General features: G+C 44.7%; 1 long non-coding RNA gene across 1 annotated transcript in view; it reads left to right on the forward strand.

Annotated features, from left to right (window-relative positions):
* Positions 1 to 431: 431 nt before the first annotated feature.
* LOC107970756 (uncharacterized) overlaps positions 432 to 16,469 on the forward strand; it is a 35,314-nt gene continuing 19,276 nt past the window's right edge. Inside the window, exons 1-2 of the long non-coding RNA XR_001713602.3 lie at positions 432 to 710; positions 993 to 1,116. This is a non-coding gene — a long non-coding RNA (uncharacterized LOC107970756). The remainder of the gene's footprint in view (positions 711 to 992; positions 1,117 to 16,469) is intronic.

Consider the following 16,469-nt stretch of genomic DNA (forward strand, 5'->3'; position numbering starts at 1 on the left):
GTCCTCAGTGGGCTTACGCTCCAGGTGATAAGTAAGTAGAAGTAGACACAAATAAATAACTAGGGTGATTCAGGCCGTGGTAAGTGCTAAGTGAAAAATAAATCTGGGCAAGGGCTCCAGAGTGACGGGGAGGAGAGCCCCATCCGGGTGGTCAGGGAAGGCCTTTCGGACATGGTGGCCTTTGAGCTGAGACCTGAATGGTGCAAGAGAGTGACTGGGTATGGGAAACTGAGGCCTACAGCCGCCAGTCCCCTAGCTGACAACTGAGCCCCTGGGGCATCCTGGGGTCTGGGCTGCACACTGAAGACAGGGAAATGACAAATCCCCAATCCCACAGGAACACACTGGTGAGTGGACATTAGATAAGCCCATTATTGAAAGTCACAGTCACAGACTGTTGCTGTCATAGAGAAAGGGGCAGCAAGAGGCCCCACAGGCCAGTGGAAGCCCAGGGCAGGAGGAACCTCACCCGGTCTAGTAGGGAAGGCTTCCTGGAGTAGGTGAGGAAGTATGCTCCGGAGGACAGAGGAAACGGCAGGAGCAAGAATCAGGAGATGACAACTGGAATAGCAAAATCCCTGGGTTTTTGAACTCTACAGGGACAGCCACATTCATCCCGGCTGTGGACTGAACTGTGTCCCCTTCAGATGTCATATGTTGAAGCCCTTGCCCCCACTGTGACTGCATTTGGAGACTGGGCCTATCAGGAGGTAATGAAGGTGAAATGAGGGCATGGGGTGGGCCCCTGATCCCATAGGATTCCTGTTCTCATAAGAAGAGGCACCATGGTGGTATGCACCTGTGGTCCCAGCTACTCAGGAAGCTGAGGTGGGAGGATCCCTTGAGCCCAGGAGCTCAAGGTTGCAGTGAGCTATGATGGTGCCACTGCACTCCAGCCTAGGCAACAGAGCAAGAGCTTGTCTCTAAACCAAAAAAGAATGAGAAGAAGAAACACCAGAAAACTCACTCTCTTGCTGTCCAAACATGCACAGATAAGAGATCACGTGGAGACACAGCAAGAAGGCAGCTGTCTGCAGCCAGGAAGACAGCCCTCAGCAGAACCTGCACCTGCCAGCACCATGATCTTGGACTCCCAGTCTCCAGAACTATGAGAAAGTAAGTGTCTGTTTTTGAAGCCACCCAGTCTATGGCAGCCTGAGCAGACTGACATCCTCACACCACCACCCAGAAGGAGCAGCTATTTGTATCCCCAGTTTACAGATGGGGAAACCAAGGCCCAGAGATAATACATGACTTGCCTGTGATCCCACAGCTGTAAGTCAGAGTTAAGACTGGAGCCCAGGCCATCTCCCTCCACCACCCACACCTGACATCCACACACTGTGCTTCCTGCATGGTGGACTGTGCCTGCCTGCTCACAACTGGGACCACTGCCTCCTCTGCTTCTCTGTAGCCCTGGCCCTAGCTCATGGGAGGAGCAACAGGGCCATATTTGAGTTTCAGAGCACTGCTCAGGGGGGCAGAAGGCAGGGGCAGATTCTTCTGGAAGAGGTCGGAGGTTTCCCAGCCAGAACAAAACTGGGATGAGAAGCTGGGGTTCCTCCCACCTCTCTCCAGGACCTGTGAATGTCCCTCCCCTGTGGAGCTGGAGAGCCAGCCCGAAGGCGCCTGCCCCGTGGGAGGACACACCCCTGAGCCTGGATGCCTCATCTCCTGCAGCTTTGGAATTCTAGCCCTACTCCCACCATGCCCACCCCCCTTGCCTTCCTCTCATGGACCCCCATCTTTCCCCAGCCCATCCAGCTCCTGACAGCCAGCCCTAAAACCTCCTTAACTGAGAGTCTATGCCTGCTGGGGTGTTTGGTTAGAAGGCATTTAAGCAAATCAGAGGAGATCCTCAAGGGAGCCTCAGCCCCTCCCCAGGGCCCCTCCTAGCCTACTCAGCAAAGGGGCATTAAAACCACTCTTTAAAAACTTAGCTGGTGCAGTGGCACACACCTGTGGTCCCAGCTACTCAGGAGGCTGAGGCAGGATGATGGCTTGAGCCCAGGAGGTCAAGGCTACAGTGAGCTAGGATTGCACCATTGCACTCCAGCCTGGGCAACAGAGCAAGACCCTGTCTCTAAAAAGAAAAAGAAAAAATTTAATCATAAAACTAAAACAACTCTGATGTCCACTGACAGATACATGGATAAACAAAATGTGATGAGCCTGTGCGTGTGTGCATGTGTGTGTGTCTACATACACATATATACAGTAGAATATGATTCAGCCTTAATAAGGAAGGAAATTTTGACCTATGCTGCAACATGGATGAATACCACAGACACCAGTCTAGATGAAACTAGCCAGTCACAGAAGAACACATACTGTCCTTCCAGCACATGAGGTCCCTAGAGCAGTCACAATCCTAGAGACAGAGTAGAATGGGAGTCGCCAGGGGCTGGGGGTGGGGGATAGGGAGTTAGTGTTTGATGGGGACAGAGGTTCAGTTTGGGAAGATGAAAGAATTCTGGCTGGGTGCAGTGGCTCAGACCTGTAATCCCAACACTTTGGGAGGCTGAGGCGGGTGGATCACTTTTTGGTCAGGAGTTCGAGACCAGTCTGGCCAACTTGGCAAAAACCCATCTCTACTAAAAATACAAAAAATTAGCCAGGCATGGTGGCAGGTGCCTGTAATCCTAGCTACTTGGAAGGCTGAGGCAGGAGAATTGCTTGAACCCAAGAGGCAGAGGTTGCAGTGAGCCGAGATTGCGCCACTGCACTCCAGCCTGCGTGACAGAACAAGACTCTGTCTCAAAGAAAAAAAAGTTCCGTGGATGGATGGTGGTAATGGTAGCACAACAATGGGAATATACTTAATGCTACTGAACTGTACATGTAAAACTGGTTAAGAACGCCAATTTTATGTTATGTATCTTTTTACCACAATAAAAAATGCAAAAGCAAAATGCAGCACTGACTCCAGGCAAGGGTGGGAGGGAAGGAACTGGGCTTATCAGAGCATTAGGGATAGTTGGGTCTGGGTGGGTGGTCCTAGGCCCAAACTAGCGAGGGGATCCCACTTCCCTGCTGAATGAAAAGCGTGAAGACTTGAGAGCGCTGTGAGCTGCAAGGAGACTGAGTTCTAGAAGGGAGAGGAGTCCATGCACACAGACCCCAGTGGGACCTGGGCCTGTCACTTCCCCTCTGAGCCTGGTCAAACAGGGGAGCCAACATTTACTAGGCAGCCTCCAAGGGCCAGACAGAGCACTCTGTGCTGTGATGCTCGGCGAATCTCATCCCCACAGGAAACTGAGAGGTGGGACCTGTTACAATCCCCACTTCACAGAAGAGGAAGCCAAGGATCTGAGAGGTGAAATGACCTGCTCAGTTTACACAGCAGAAATGTGAGAAGGCTGAGAGTTGATCTGGAATCCATACTGTTCACTGTTCTGCTCTGCCTCCCAGGCTGGAAGATTCCAGCAGTGGAAGGGGCTGAAGACTGGTTCCAGGGCACAAACTGGCATGTAGCCTTCATGTCCCCTCAGAGATCTGGCCCACAGAGACACATGACTAGCTGAGCATCACTTGCTGCCACACGGGAGTGGGCAGGGGACCTAGCCCATGCAGCAACCTTGCGGTAGAACTGCCCTGGGAGTGGCCCACGCTACCTGGGTGGCCCCAACTTTTCCTTCTGTGCTTCTTGGCCTGCCTCCCTGGCCACAGTTGATTGACCTATGGCCAACTGACCCATGTTGGACCAATCAGAGTCCTTCCAAGGGTTTTCGCACTGTAGCTGGGGGAGCCATTCAACCATCTTTAATAGTGGGAGTCACGAACAATGGGAGACAGTAGAACCTGCATGAGGAGGCACTGAAGCTGGTGTTCAGGAGAGGCAAAGACAAAAAGAGCTAGTATTATTGGGGTTTGATTGTAGATAAATTGAAACCCCAAATTACATGGCTTGAACAAGATGGAATTAATTCTTCTCTGAGTAGATGGTCCCAGGCTGGTATGACATCAGGACTGTGTTAGTCCATTTTGCATTGCTACAAAGGAATACCTGAGACTGGGTAATTTATAAAGAAAAGAGGTTTATTTGGCTCACAGTTCTGCAGGCTATACAAGCATGGCACCAGCATCTGCTCAGTTTCTGGTAAGGCCTCAGGGAACTTAGAATCCTGGCAGAGGTGACATGGAGCGGTGTTGTCACATGGCAAGAGAGGGAGCAAAAGAGATGCCAAGATCTTTTAAACAACAAGCTCTCACATGAACTAGCAGAGTGAGAACTCACCACCAAGGAGATGGCACTAAGCCATTCATGAGGGATCTGCCCCCATTACCCAACACCTCTCTCTAAGCCCCATCTCCAACATTAAGGATCATATTTCAACATGAGATTTGGAGGGACACACATCCAAACCATATTATTTTGGCTGTGGCCCCCCCAAATCTCAAGTCCTTCTCACACTGCAAAATACAATCATCCATTCTCAATAATTCCCAAAAGTCTTAACTCATTCCAGCATCAACTCAAAAGTCCAAAGTCTCATTTGAGATTCAAGGCAAGTTCCTTATACCTATGAACCTATAAAATCAAAACCAAGTTATTTACTTCCAAGATACAATGGTGGTACAGGCATTGGGTAAATATTTCCATTCCAAAAGGGAGAAATCAGCCAAAAGAAAGCAGCAACAGGTCCCATGCAAACCTGAAACCCAGAAGAGGAGACATTCAACCTTAAAGCTCCAAAATAATCCTGACTCCATATCCTGCATCCTGGGCACAGTGGTGCAAGGGATAGGCTCTCAAGGCCTTGGACTGCTCCACCCCTGTGGCTTTGTAGAGTACAGCTCCCATGGCTTCTCTCTTGAGTTGGAGTTGAGTATCTGTGGCTTTTCCATACTCAGGGTGCAAGCTGCCAGTGGTTCTAGCATTTTCAAGCTGGAGGGTGGTAGCCTCCTTCCCACAGCTCCACTAGATAGTCCCCAGTGGGGACTCTGTGCAGGGGCTCCAACCCCACATTACCCCCTTGGTACTTGCCATGTAGGGGCTGTCTGCAGGGGCTCCCATATAGGGGTACTCCCATACAGGGGCTCCCTGCAGTAGGCTTCTGTTTGGGCACCCAGGCTTTCTGACACATCCTCTGAAATCTAGGTGGAAGCTGCCAAGCATTCTTCACTGTTGCATTCTGAAAGCCTGCAGACTTAACACACCATGTGGAAGTCACCAAGGCTATGGCTTGCACCCTCTGAAGCAGTGGCCCAAGCTGTACTTGGAGCCCTTTGAACCATGACTTGAGCTGCAGCAGCTAGGATATGGGGTGCAGTGAACCCAGGCTGTGTGAAGCAGTAGGGCCCTGGATCTGGCACTTGAAACTACTCTTTCCTCCTAGGCCTCTGGGCCTGTAATGGGCGAGGCTGCCTCAAAAATCTCCAAAATGCCTTAAAGGCCTTTTTCCCATTGTCTTGAATATTAGCACTTGGCTCCCTTTTAGTCATGCAAATCTCTCTAGCAAGTGGTTGCTCTTCAGCCCACTTCAATTCCTCTCCTTAAAAATGTGCTTTCCTTCTCTACTATATGGCCGGGCTACCAATCTTTCAATTTTTTATGCTTTGCTTCCCCTGTAATGGTAAGTTCCTATCTTGAGTCATTCCTTTGCTCCCACATCTGATCATATAGTTAGAAGTAGCCACACCACATCTTGAATGCCTTGATGTTTAGAAATTTATTCTGCCAGATACCCTAGGTCATCACTCTTAAGTTCAACCTTCCACAAACCCCTAGGACGTGGACACAATGCAGCCAAGTTCTTTGCTAGGGAGTAACAAGAGTGACCTTTGCTCCAGTTCCCAATAACTTTCTCATTTCCGTCTGAGACCTTGTCAGCCTGGTCTTCACTGTTCATATTTCTATCAGCATTTTGGTCACAGCTATTTAACCAGTCTCTAAGAAATTCCAATGTTTCAACTTCCTGTTTTCATCTGAGCCCTCCAAACTCTTCCTACGTCTGCCGGTTTCAAAGCTGCTTCCACATTTTCAAGTATTTTTATACCAATGCTTCACTCCTTGGTACCAATTTTCTGTGTTAGTCTGTTTTGAGTTGCTATAAAGAAATATCTGAGACTGGGTAATGTATAAAGAAAATAGATTTATTTGGCTCACAATTCTACAGGCTGTAAAAGCCTGGCACCAGCATCTGCTTGGCTTCTGATAAGACCTCAGGAAGCTTATAATCATGGCAGAGGTGAAGGGGAAACAGGTGTGTCACACAGTAAGAGAAGGAGCAAGAGAGATGCCAGGTTCTTTTAAACAATCAGCTCTCATGTGAACTAATAGAGTGAGAACACACTTATCACCAAAGAGATGGTGCTAAGCCATTCATGAGAGATCTGCCCCCATGATCCAAGACCTCCCAACAGGCCCCACTTCCAACATTGAGAATCACATTTCAACATGAGATTTGGAGGGGACACACATCCAAACAATATCAAGGACCCAGCCTCTTTCTCTCTAATGTTGTATTCTTTGGATGTTGCATTCACCTCATGGTGCAAGCTTCACTCACATTCTGGCCACCTGGAAGGAAGAAAGAGAAGGAAGAGCACATCTTTTTCCTTTGAGAGCACTTCCCAGCAGCTGCACACACCACATCAGCATCCATCTCATTGATCAGAACCTGCTTGTATGGCCACACTTAACTGCAAAGGAAGCCAGGAAACATCTTTTTATTCTGAGAGACCTGTGCCCAGTCAACTCTCAGGATTTCTGTTATTAAGCAGGAATGTGAGAACAGATACTGGAGACAAGTAACAATGTCTACCACAAAAACAGCACTTAAGACAGTGCATCATCCTCCTCTATGCCTATCTCCCCACCTAGACTATAAGCAACTTGAAGGCAGGGGCCAAGTCTTTTCATTGAGTGTCCACAGCACCCAACACAAATCTTGGAATACAAGAGCCACCCAGTAATATTTGTGGAATAGAATAACAATTTACAGTGTGTTACTGGTGGTGGTGGCAGCCCATCTGGGACACCTGCTGCCATGATGCCAGCTGCAGTGGAGAAGGTGTGACTGGACTGCATGCTCCATGGAGCCAGCAGGAGCCAGGAACAGATGGAAGCCCTGCCTGCTTCCAAGTTGGAGAGGCAGGAGCCCCACCCTCCTGGGTGCAGCTGCAGCCATCCAGGCACGACTGTGGACCTAGGCATCTCTGCACTCTTGGGATCCCAGAAAGTAGTCTCCCTTCCCCTGCAGCTTCAAAAGTACCTGTTCCTGCTGCTTGGCCTCTGCCTCTCCTGGCACCCACTCCAATTTCAAAGCAAAGTTGTGGCTGACCCCAGCACTGTCATGACCTAGCCAGGTGTGCACATACTTAAGACAGTGCTGACACACCAGCCCCCTCACACCTCGGCCGCCTTCAGACTTTGGGCACTGATAAGCATGGCAGGGAGGCTGAGGCAGGGCTAAGGGTGGCTCAGCACAGGCCTGCAGTCACCCCTCAGCACAAACAGCCTGGGCATCATGGGCACTGTGGATGGCAGGTTAATGGTGGCAGGAGGCAGATAGGCTCCTGAGCAGAAAGGGACTGGTTCCCAGTGAAGCCCCACCTTCAAGTCAGGGACTGCCTGAAGTGTGGGGCCAGGCTGTCAGCTCCGTGGACCAAAGTGAGAACTTACAGTGTTTTTTCTGACCCCCCTCCGCCCCCACCGACCATGGCTGCCCATGGACCAGTCAGCATGCACTTCCTCCCCTCTAAAGTCCGTAAAAACCCTGGACTCAGCCAGACTTGGGTAGATGACAGGACAACCTGCCTGCAAAGAGCATCTACCAACAGCTGGTCTCCTCTGAGCTGTTCTGTCACTCAATAAAGCTCCTCTTCACCATGCTCACCCTCCACTTGTCTGAGTACCTCATTGTTCCTGGATGCAGGACAAGGACTTGGGACCCACCAAATGGTGGGGCAGAAAGAACTGTAATACAAACAGGGCTGAAATATGCCCATTGCTCACCAGGTTTCAGGCAATGAGAAGGAGAAAAGAGAGAAGGCAAAAAGAGCTGTAGCCCTTTGGGGACCCCAGACCTAGGAGATCCCCAAGCCAGGGCTATGACACCCTCTTTGGGGCTCTGTGTTTCCTGGTATCTCCAAGCTTTCAGGCACCACTGCATTCCCTGATGCCAGCCATAGAAGCTTCTTTTCTATGGACCAGAAGCCTGGTCCAGCTGCAGCCTCACAGGGAAGCAGTACCTGTACCAGCATCTGGAGCCGCCTGCCCCACCACAGCCAGCATGCCTGGCTGTGCACAGTGGCCGGACCCCATGCTTGCTCACTCACACATCCCTCACCACCCCATGCCTGGCTCACCTTTGGCAGGCATGGGATCCAGGCTGGTAGCACAAGCCAAGTACAGCCTATCAGGCTGAGTGGGCAGAATGAGCCCAGTGAGCCTGAGCAAAACTTGGGCAAAGGCACCACCAGCCACAGAGGTTTCTGGCCAGAAAAATGACACCCCAAGGATCCTGTGATGTTGCAGTTACTGTTGCTGCATAACAAATCACAACAAAACTTATGGCTTCAAACAACATTCATTTTGATATGCATGTAGAGTCTGAGGGCCAACAATTCTAGGAAGGGCTCTACTAGGTGGTTCACATGGGGTCTTCCATGTAGTTGCAGACAGAGCTGCAACCACAGGCATCTGAAGTCCAGCTTGACATCCAAATGGACATCCAAGTTGTTTCACCCTCAGCTTGCAGTTGGTGTTGGCTGTATGCTGAGGGCTCAGCTGGGCTGTTGACTGGAGCATGTGCACTTGACCTGTCTTTATGGAGCTTGGATGTCTTCCACAGTGGCTCAGCGACCTCAGCACAAGTGTTATCTGAACAAGGCAGCAGCTGCCTGGTCACTCACAACCAAACCCCAGAAGTCACAGCATATCACTTTTGCCAAAGTTTATGGGTTGAAGAAGTCACAGATGAACCTAGCTTCAAGAGGAGGGAAGTTGGGCCCCACCTCTTGATGGAGGAGTGTCAGGGTCACATTGCAGAGGAGCATGCAGGAAGGGAGACATTGCTGAGGCCAGCTTTGGAAGGTTCAGGCTTCACACAGTGCAAAACCCAGCTCTGAACTATTCAGAAACGAGGAAGACAAACTCAAAAATTCACTTGTGACTTCTGTCTTTGCCTCTTGTCCTCATCAATCAGCTTTTTTCATTAAGATATTGTGCCTGAGCCACTGACAGTAATAATTTGGTGTTTCATCACATCTCACAAATAGATCTGAATGTGCTCAAGTGCCCTGTGGGGCTGAGAAAGAAGAGGCCCTCCACATCTGATGGAGAGGCTACATCTAGGACAGTGAGTCTCAATCCCAGGTACATGTTAAAACCCCCTGAGGAGCTTTTATAAAAAAAAAAAAACCCAGGGCTGTGTCTTCCCTAAGACCAATTAAATCTGGGAACCTCTGGGAGTGTGGCCACAGCTTTAGAACTGTTTGAAACTTATATGACTGGGGAGTCCAGTAGATGCCCCCAAATCCCAGGGACAGGCAGGGAAGGTATTGGCATTCTCCTGGTGTTCTCCCATCCAGTATCTTGTCCATTACCTCAGGCCATGTGCTTCTGTCCAATCCCTGCTCCTTCTTACCACATGGGAGAACCTACCTTTCTCCCCCAAGACACCACAAAAACAAAGGCATTGGGTAAAATAGATTTTAGTAAAGGTTTTGGAGGGTGAGTTAAAAAAGGGAGGCCAGGCGCAGTGGCTCATGCCTGCAATCCCAGCACTTTGGGAGGCCAAGGCAAGTGGATCACCTGAGATCAGGAGTTTGAGACCAGCCTGACCAACAGGGAGAAACCCCATCTCTACTAAAAACACAAAATTAGCCAGGTGTGTTGGCACATGCCTGTAATCCCAGCTACTCAGGAGGCTGAGGCAGGAGAATCACTTGAACCTGGGAGGCAAAGGTTGCAGTGAGCTGAGATTGTGCCATTGCACTCCAGCCTGGGCAACAAGAGCAAAACTCCATCTCAAAAAAAAGGTAGTTATCGCACTGAGCAGAAGACTGCCCGGAATTGAATATTATCACGTTTGTTTCTAACATGAAATGGCCATTCCCAACCACAGGGCATTTCTTAAGGAATGTTGCTCTTCTTCATCTCTTCCTAATTTCTGCTGCATCCTCTTCTTTAGGGCATCCATTCTATCTCTCACATTGCTGGGGTGAAACAAAAAGAATCCTCCTAATATAAAAAGATATCCTAATACTAAAAGATATTTACTGCCCCCCCTTTCTCAACCCAGCCCTTCACTGCAAGATCCTCCCATTCAGGATTACCTAGGATCATCCCTTTCTGAATAAAAGAACTTATTTCTAAAGTAATGTATAATCCTAAATAAAAGCACAGTTTGGTTTACCCTGTCCCCCCACAACCACGGAATGAATACATTTCTGCAGGTTGAAATGATATCATCCCAAACTTTTGCTTCTGATGGTAGTAGGCAAGATGAGCTAACTCCTCTGTTAAGGACAGAAAAACTGAACAACAGGTTCCTGTTAAAATCTTTAAGAGCATAAGAGAGCTAATGAGATAGTGAAGAACCACCAGGTTAGGTTGCAGAAAAAAAAAAAAGGAAAAAAAGATACTCACTTCAGCTGCTTCTCCCTGGTGGCATTTTCAGTTTCATCAGAAGTGTCTGAAAGACAGACTGAGAAGAATTTTGACAGCTTCATGGGATCCAGGATACAATAATGTTAGGGAGACTTAGAAAACATCCCTGTTCCTGAAGCCTAGGGTGGGGATCCTGAGGAAAGCATCTCACAATAAATGTGAACCAAAATTGGAGCAGCTCTCAGAGACTGAAGCACAGCTCTGAGGCATACCAGTCTCTGAGAGTGGAGTAAAATTACTAGTGACACAAAGCACCGGTCAAGATCCAGTGTCAATCTTCTCTAGGAGAAGACAATGTCATCTAGGCCTCAAACTGTTCTACACATAGTTTTTCAAATGCAATGTCCAGGATGTCATTGACATCATCATCTCTGCCATCATCATCAATATCACCATCATCCTTATCATCACAATCAGGCACATAAAAAGACAGGATAATGACAACAGAAACAACTGCCAATAGAAACAGATCTGCAGATACACAGATATCGGGGTGACCACTTATAGACTTTAAAGTAACTATGGTTATTATGCTCAAGAAAACATTGAGAATTTTGGCAGGAAACTGAAAACAATCTCTAAATAAGATAGAGAAGATTTGAAAAAAGAGTAATATAGACATTTTAGAACTAAAACGCAAACAATAATTGAAACTCAGTACTTAATGGGTATGTTTAACAAAAGAGTAGACCTGCTGTTCTCAAACCATGTGCCAAGGTGCCCCAGGTGCTCCTGTGCATCACAGGAGTGCTGCAAAATAGTTTATATATTGAAAGGAAACATATTGCTGTCTGCTGGACACAACACAAACTATTAGCTCAAAGTAGCTCATAGTTTCAACATTAGATGGCTACCTTCCTTCTGATAACATCATATATTTGCAAAGCCAAGTTTTCAGAGATCGCTGTAATACAAAGAGATTATTGCATGAAAATCAATGTAAAGCAAGAAATGAGGGTAGCAATATTCAATGATTCCATAATTTGAGAAGCTGTGCAATGCCAAAAAGGTGGCTACTCTGTTATGACACAAATAATTATACTGTTAGGATCTAGCTACTTAAGAAAACTATTAGGTATTCCTTTTTACCTAGGAGCACCATGGTGGGGGAGGGAAGAGGAATGAGATATTAAGAATATTATGAGCCAAGAAAGCCTGGGAACCTCTGGATAGACATAACTGAAGAGATTTACTAAACTGGAAGGATGGGGGAAACACCAGAGTAAAGCAGAGAAGGACAAAAGAATGGAAAACAGAAGAGAGTATAAGAGACAAAGAGAATAGAATGAGAAGATCTAACATATGTGTGCTTGAAGCACCAGGAAAAAAAGGACAAAGAAAATAGAACAGAAGACATAAATGATGAAAATATTCCAGGCCAGGCACAGTAGCTCACACCTGTAATCCCAACACTTTAGGAGGTTAAGGGAGGAGAATTGCTTGAGGCCAGGAGTTTGGGACCAGATATAACCTAGTGAGACCGTATCCCTACAAAATAAATAAATAAATAAATATTCCAAAACTGATGGAAGCCATTTGTTTACATATTCAAGAAGCACTACAAACCCCAAACATAATGGTCAGAATAAATCTACACTTGGGCACATGAAAGTAATTGCTGAAGACAAAAACTAGAGAAAATCTTCAAAGCAGCTAGAGGAAACAACTTGTTTTACCTTCAAAGGAGCAACAAGTAGACTGACAACTGATTTTTCAATAGAGAATATAAAAACCAGAAGACAATAGAATGATGTCTTCAAACTACTGAAAGAAAATAACTACCTACCTAGAAGTCTACCTTCAGAGAAAAATCATTCAAGAATGAAGGTGAGATAAAAATATTTTCAGCCAAACAAAAATGGAAAGAAATAATAAAAAATACACCCAAGCTAAAATAAAAATGATAGTGTTCAGACATAGAGTATATTTCAGATGGATAAACAGAAATGCAGAAAAAATATTAAAATAGCAAATACGTATATAAAGCTAAATGAATATTAACTGTATAATGTAATAATAATGTCTTTGCGAGAGTTTTAATAGGTAAAGTATTAAAACCCACAAAAAACACCAAACAAGTCAGGAAGAAGCTAAATGAGTTGAAATGCTCTAAGTTCTTGCATTGTCAAGGAAATTGGTGATGTGCCAAGTAAACTTTGATTACTCAAGAATGTATGCTGTAGGAGATCAACTTCCAGCATGATGACATGAGGAGCTCTGCCAGCCCCTCTTAATTAAGGCCTCTGGAAATGGCCCAAAGGACAAAAAGAAAATTAAGAAACATCTATTTAAGAAAAACCCACAGAATTTGGGTAAGAAAGTTTAGAGTCTGTGGTATTTCATGACTCCCTCCATCCCAGCCCCGTGAGGCAGAGAATCCAATCCAGATAGCTGCAACCAAGAAGACAAGGTATCACCCCAGCTTACAGTTGGAAGTCTTTCTTCCCAGAAGAAAGAGCACTTCAGTGTTTGTTGTCCTGTCCCCAGCTACCTGTTGCTGAGGCTAAGCTCCAAATGAGTGCAATCAAGCCATGGGTGTTCCCTTCCTCCAACCAGTTGCTAAAAAACAAACAAGCAAATAATGACAACTATAAGCCCCATGGAGGAAGAGAGGAAACCAGTGCTCAGAGTTTCTACAATATATTATCTACAGTATTCTACAATGTATTATAATGAAATATATTACCTAAAATGTCCAGTTTCTAGTGAAATATCAAAAGCCTTGTAAAGAAGTATGACCCATACACTGGTTTAAAAAAAAAAAAGAGGAGCAGGCAACATGAACTGCCTCTAAGAGCCACAAGATATTGGATTTAACTGAAAAAGACTTCAAAGTACAAATTATAAATATACTCACAGAGCTGAAAGAGAGGATGATTTTAAAAACAAAAGCAAGATATAATGGCAGTGTTGCATCAAACATCTTCTATCAATAAAGAGATTGAAGTTATTTTAAAAGAACCCCAAGAAAAGTCTAGAGTTGAAAAATAGAGTAACTGAAATTAAAAACTCACTATAGGGGCACAACAGTAGATTAGAACTATCAGAAGAAAGAATTAATAAACTTGAAGATAGGTCTATAGAAATTATGCAAATAAAAGAACAGAGAACAAAATGAAGACAAATAAACAGACCCTCAAATTCACAAACATAATGGGAGTGAAGGACAAGAGAAAGAAGAGAGAAGAAAAAATATTTGAATAAATAATGGCAGAAAACTTCCCAAATTTATTAAAAAGCAATATACATCCAGAAAGCACAAAGAATTACAAGTATGATAAATGCAAAGAGATTCACAGATACATCATAGTAAAAAATGCGGAGAGTCAAAGACAATAAGAAAATATTGAAACCAGCAAGAGAAAAATTACTTACAAAGAAACCTCAATAAGATTAATAGTTGACTTCTCAGCAGGACAATAGAGGCAAGGATGCAGTAGAATAACATATTCAAAGTACTCAAGGGCAAAAAAAAGCTGTCCACCAAGAATTCTGTATCCAACAAAACTAAATTATATTTTGAAACAGTCTGGCTCTGTCACTCAGGCTGGAGTGCAGTGGCATGATCTCAGCTCACTGCAACCTCTGCCTCCTGGGTTCAACAAATTTTCGGTTCTCAGTCTCCCAAGTAGCTGAGATTATAGGTGTGAACCAATGTGCCCAGCTGATTTTTGTATTTTTAGTACAGACAGGGTTTTGCCATGTTGGCCAGGCTGGTCTCAAACTCCTGGCCTCAAGCAATCCACCTGCCTCAGCCTCCCAAAGGGCTGGGATTACAGGGGTGAGCAACCACGCCCAGCCCAAACCACATTTTTTTTAATAAAGGGGAAATAAAGATTGACCCAGATAAAATAAATAAATAAAAGAATTTATTGACAGCAGATCTATCTTCCAAGAAATACTAAATGAAACTCTTCAGACTGAAAGCATGTGACTTCAGATGTTAATATGAATACAAACAAATAAAAATAAGGAGCACCAGAAAAGATAATTACTTAATTATAAAAAATCAGTATAAGTCTATTTTTTTCTGCTTTCTTTTCATAAGTGATTTAAGAAGCAATTGCAGCCAGGTGCGGTAGTTCATGCCCGTAACCTCAGCAACTCAGAGGCTAAGGCAGGAGGATCACTTGAGCCCAGGAGTTTGAGGCTGCAGTCAGCCATGATCATGCCACTGTACTCCAGCCTGGGTGACAGAGCAAGACCCTAACTCAAAAAAAAAAACCAGAAGCAATTGTATAAAATAATGTGTATATAATGTAATTTTGGGCCTATGACATAGAGAAATGTAATATTATGTGTAATGTATTTGTCAATAATGACACAAAAGAGGTGGGTAGAAGCAGAGCTGTATTGAACTAAGGATGTGATGACAGATGGTAAAGTAATAATCAACAATTTATCATTAAGTTTATAACATTGATAGATGTAACATGCATAACAATAATACCACAAGAAAAGGGAAAAGTGAATAGAGCTATATACTAGTAAGGCTTCTATATATCACCATAAGTTAGTATAAATCTAAAGCTGAATCTGATAAGATGTACAGTAAACCCAAAAGCAATCAATAAAAAAACTCAGAAAAATAAATTAGAAAATACACTAAAGAAACTAAAATCCTAACTAGAAAATATTCACTTAGTGTAAAAAAGCAAGAAAGAAGTAATAGAGAAACAAAATGACATGAGACATATAGAAATATAAAGCAAAATGGCAGATGTAAATCCAACAATATCAATAGCAACATTAAATGTGAATGAATTAAAAAATCCAATAAAAATGCAGAGATTGTTGGACTTGGTTAAAAAAACATGATACAACTATATGTTGTGTATAAGAGGGCAAGATTAGATTCAGATTAGATTCAAAGATACAAATACATTGAAAGTAAAGTATGGAAAAAGAAATATACAAACAGTACAAGAAAGCTGAAGCGGCTGTACTGATATCAGACAAAATAGAGTTTAAAACAAAAAAAGGGCCGGGCGCAGTAGCTCACGCCTGTAATCCCAGCACTTTGGGAGGCCGAGGTGGATGGATCACGAGGTCAGGAGATTGAGACCATCCTGGCTAACACGGTGAAACCCCATCTCTACTAAAAATACAAAAAAATACCCGGGCATGGTGGCAGGCGCCTGTAGTCCCAGCTACTGGGGAGACTAAGGCAGGAGAATGGCGTGAACCCGAGAGGCAGAGCTTGCAGTGAGCCGACATGGTGCCACTGCACTCCAGCCTGGGCGACAGAGCGAGACTCTGTCTCAAAAAAAAAAAAAAAAAAAAAAAGAAAACAAAAAAAGTTGTTACTAGAGACAGAGACATTTCATGCTGATAAAAGAGTCAATCAATCAGGAAGATATAACAATTATAAACACGTATGCATTTTATAACAGAGCATCAATATACATGAAGTGAAATTGACAGAAACTAAGGGAGAAATATACAATTCAGCAATAACAGTTGAAGACTTTAAAACCTCACTTTCAATAATGGATAGAAAGACTAGACAGAAGATTAATAATGAAATATTAGACTTGAACAGCACTATAAACCAATGAGACCTAACAGACATCTCTATAGAACACTCCACTCAACAGCAACAGAATATACATTCTTCTCAGGAGCACATGAAACATTCCCCAGGATAGACCGTATATTAGGCCATAAAACAAACCTTAACAAATTTAAAAGAATAGAACTAGCACAAAGTATGTTCTCTGACCACAATTGGGATAAAATTTGACATCAACAATGGAAAATTTGGGGAAACTCAGAAATATGTGGAAATTAAACACACCCTTATATAACCAATAGGTCAAAAAAGAAATAAAAGGGCAAATTTAAAAATACA

Source organism: Pan troglodytes, chromosome 2, assembly GCF_028858775.2.
Source record: "Pan troglodytes isolate AG18354 chromosome 2, NHGRI_mPanTro3-v2.0_pri, whole genome shotgun sequence".
NCBI classification, from domain to species: Eukaryota; Metazoa; Chordata; class Mammalia; order Primates; family Hominidae; genus Pan; species Pan troglodytes.